Here is a 4325-nt window from a genome sequence, read left to right as displayed (position 1 = left end):
ATTGCTGGATATTCCGGATGCGACCGTGCATCAGGATCGGATGTTATTACCGCCATCAGAATGTTTTAGAACGACCAGCTAGATGATGTTGTTGCGGGAAGGCCGATAAAACTTACAGAATGTGTTAGAACAATTTTGGCCAGCAAGTGTTAGTTTTTTTTTTTTCAATACACCGTTGTTATATTTTGAAATTTCCCAAAGTTTTTCGTAAGAAGTTTTGTTTTGAGCAAGTGTCCATCAAGAACATGCTGCAGACCCACAACTTCCCGCTAGGAGCTGGGTAAGGAAAGTATTGTTGGCAAATTCCTCACGGAATTTGGCGCGAAAGCCAACATTTTGCTCTGGACCTTACCATTGAAAAATTTATCTCGAACTCCGGTAACTATAAAACACTCTACTCTCCGGAGCCACTTGATGTGCTGGAAATTATTTTTCTTAGTTTTAAGACGTTTTCGTTCTGTATGTGACACACTACATTTTCTAGTTCAGACGACCACCCGGAGTCACTGTTCGCATCGGCCCACAGAGAACGCTGTGAACCAAATTTAACACCGCTGCCCAATTCCTTTGAGAATCCTTGGGAATCGGTAGCCGTGCAAATTTCCCTTGTAGAAACGTTTCGCACGAGATCTCTGCTTTGCAATTCCGAATCTTGATTCCAGTTGCCAACTTTTTCGACTCAATCTCTCGGACGGCTTGCAAATCTCGATGTTCCAGTTCAAAGGTGCCAAACATGAATGCAATCCTTTTCACGACAGTCAGCTTAAAGGCCTTTCTTCCAAGAGGCTACCGCAGCAATCCGATTTCCGCTCATGACGTAACACCCTTTTGAGTTAAATGTTGCACCGTTGCACCTTTTTAAGCCAGCTTCCCGACTGACACGAAGTTGAAGTTTAAATCCGGAATATTGGGGACATTATTCAAAACGAATGTCTTCGGTGTCACATTTTTGCCATAGCACGAGACCCGGCAACTTCCAATATCTTTAAATTGAGCCTTATTGTTGTATTCTTCGATAATTAAGGGCATCCGCAGCAATCGCGAGCAAAGTGAAAATGCTCACGAGTTTAATCACTTCCATACCGCACCGGGGGTTAGTATGAAGGTGAGCAAAATAGGGCCGATGCCGTCGGGACCGACGAAATCACCAAATTTGCTCACTAGAAAGGGGCGAGAGCAAACATGCACTGAAAAAAATTCTACCGTTTTGAGCAGAATTAAACAAACGATGTCGCAGCGTGTAGATGTTTGTTGATATTTATTTTAAGAAAAAACTGTATCAGATTAAAATTGTGGATGGTTTTTTTTGGAATTACCAGTTAAATTTGCAATTTCGTTACATTTTTTCGGGTTTTTCCAAGAATTGAACGAGAAAGTGTACATGCTGGTTCTGATGGTGAGTTATTTATTTTGTATTTTATACTGTTTTGGAATTTTTTCTATCTATGAATTTTGATAACATTTTTTCCTTTCTCACTCAATTTCAGATAAACAAACTTGAAGCATCGTAATTTGTGACCAAAAATGGTCACTCGGAGTTTCTCGGAGTAATAATAATCGAGACCAGTGCGCTGTGCAGGATTTTTGTATCCAACCGGCCAATATGGGTGGCATTCCAGTACTGTCCCTACCGATTCGGCTTTCGAAACGAGGTCTCTCAATAAGTTTGCAACTAATGGGACCCAGTTTTTCGGAGCAGCAACTATTTCAATCAGCACGTTGGATAGAAAAAGAAGTTGAAGATTTTTTAGAGAAGTATGATTTTAATATAAATATAATAAACAAATAAAGTTGAATTGTTTAGTTTGTTGAATTTTGTTTTTCGGGTGTTAGGGTGTGTTTCGGGGGTGTTAAGAAATAAAAGTGCCCGGCGTTTTGAAAGCAAAATCGAGCTTAATTCGAAAATATATTCTTATCTGAACTTATTCTTATCTGAATTTATTTTATTCAATCAAGTCGTCCTACAATGCAATAAGTTTTTAATCACAATCCAGCAAACGGGTGACACGGAATTGGAAACACCGTAAGGGAAACTCAACGCTTTACCGAAAGGATCAATGTTGAATCGGTCGCCGAAAACAACCACCACCGGTTGAAAGCGGTGTCCTACACACTACCAAAGAAATCTGTAAAATTACATCACATATGATGTAAATAAAAAGAAGCATCATATATGACGGAATTTTCAGTGCAAGTTGGATATTACACGCCTGTAAAATTTGCAGACGTGTAAATTAAAAGTGATGTAATGTTTACACCACTGAATTAAAAGAACGTTCCAATTGGATTTTTTTTTGTTTACTTTCTAGTAATATGATTCAAAGAAGATCTCTCAATAAAAAAAACAATCTTTTTGTACACACCAGATTACATTTATTTTAAACCTATTTTTTTACTATTTTTTCACATCACAACTCAGTACAAATAGTGTTTCTTTCAACAAACTTCTCTTTGGTAAAAGTTTATTGCTGGTCCCAACGTTTTTAACCCTTAGAAATTTGTTTAACCTCCACAATACCTGGCCCGACATTTGAAATTGCCTGCCACTTTTGCCACTTTTTTTTATCTGCCACTTTTGCCAACCATGGCTACGATCGTCACCATTTCCATCTGGCGGAGTCTTTCCCGGAACGGACTTTGCGAATCTGTTAGTATGAAAACAAATTGTTTGAAGCATATTTAGCTTTATCTAACCACTTATTCTAAAAACTTACCATTCCACAATGAACGCACAATCAAACAACACGGCAGCGCAAACATCCGACAGGTCAAAAAACTTACGACTTGCTTTCGTGTTTGTTTTTTTTTTCATTTTCAGTGCTGTCAAGGATTCAATCATTTCTAAATTACAATAGAAAATCGTGTTCCGTGTCATGTAAGATTCAATTCTTCAATCTTCAGAGTTGTTAAGGATTCAGTTTTTGCAATTTTCTGTGACATGTAATTTTCTGTGACATGTAATATTTCGCACTACCAAACAATCTGTAGAATTACATCACATATGATGTAAATAAAAAGAAGCATCATATGTGACGGAAATTACAGTATGAAATCGCGTTCTATGTCATGTAATATTAAGGGTTTTCAATTTCAGTGCTTTTAAGGATTCAGATTTTTTTTCTGTGTATAGATATGATGACGAGGCCAAGCGAAGCAAACATCCTGCTCGGAAGTTCTTGCTGCATCCGTCATCGGACCCGATTACTGGTGTTCAAAGTTGCTTGGCCTTGCTGCTGCTGTACGGCATGTTCAACCAGGATGTAGACTTTGACGTCACGATACGGATAGCAGCTATCCCGTCAAATAACTGCCAACACCCCCAGGCCCTTTTAAGACCAACATTCATTAAAATTTCAGCAAAAAACTGACGACTCCGAAAATTTACTCGGTACGTATTAATTTAAGATTAAGATTTTCTTCAAAAGTTTTCTCAGTGCAATGCCAAATTTAAAAATAATTATGCTACCGCCCGGTGCGCAAAAGAGTGAGTATCCCAAAACCGGTCCGCTGAAATGAGCAAAACCGGGCCGCGTATACTCACTTATTGGTGCGTTTGCTCTAAAACAAGAAAAATAAAGACTGAGATATTTATTACGTCTTGTTTCTTGCGTGGTCAGAATACGAAAAATATAATTTCCATGTTTGTTACTGCATAGCCATGGCAGCAAGTCATGGCTAACTATACTATTTCTTGATATCTCCCTCTTTAAAATAAAACGTATAGTGCATTGTAATCCGATTGGGAAGCCTACGATTTTGTACTGGATGATCAGGAGACTGGAAATGGATAGTGGCAGGAGGCTGGGTGAAACTATCATCATGGCGTTGCTTCGTGCTCACTTCAGTTGGGCTCGGAATCCGCGGATTGGCAAGATCCAGAGTGGTTCGAAGCTGTATTTTAAGGAAAAGTTCAGCAGATGTCTTTCTGGAGCGTTTTGATTCGGTGTTGAACGCTACGTGGACAACAAAATTTGAAGATGCTGGAAAGTTTCTCTGCTTTCCCCCTTGACGAGCTTATTGAGATCACTTTTCAGTGCGTCAACGAACCTATCAGCTTGTCCGTTTGACAGACTCCGTTTGATTCGAAAGAACTGCTTGAACGTTGAGCTCACGAACTGGGAACTGTTGCCTGATACCAGGGTACGTGGATATAAGGATCTCCAGTGTTGCGGTGCTTGTCGCACTGCGGGTACGGAAAACTTCGGGCCACTTGGCATATGCCTCAACAGTAGTGGTAGCCACTCACAGGACCAGAGTAGTCGACATGGATGCGCTCCCAGGGCTTCATTGGAAGCGGCCATGACTCTAGATTAGTTTTCCTCGGG

General features: G+C 39.8%; 1 long non-coding RNA gene across 1 annotated transcript; it reads left to right on the top strand.

Annotated features, from left to right (window-relative positions):
* Window positions 1-1023: 1023 nt before the first annotated feature.
* Window positions 1024-1813, top strand: LOC129751566 (uncharacterized). Its single transcript, XR_008738745.1, has 2 exons — window positions 1024-1396; window positions 1488-1813. It is a non-coding gene; the product is annotated as an uncharacterized LOC129751566 (long non-coding RNA).
* Window positions 1814-4325: the final 2512 nt, after the last annotated feature.

This window comes from Uranotaenia lowii, chromosome 3, assembly GCF_029784155.1.
Source record: "Uranotaenia lowii strain MFRU-FL chromosome 3, ASM2978415v1, whole genome shotgun sequence".
NCBI lineage: Eukaryota > Metazoa > Arthropoda > Insecta > Diptera > Culicidae > Uranotaenia > Uranotaenia lowii.
This window is presented reverse-complemented; position numbering and strand designations above follow the sequence as displayed.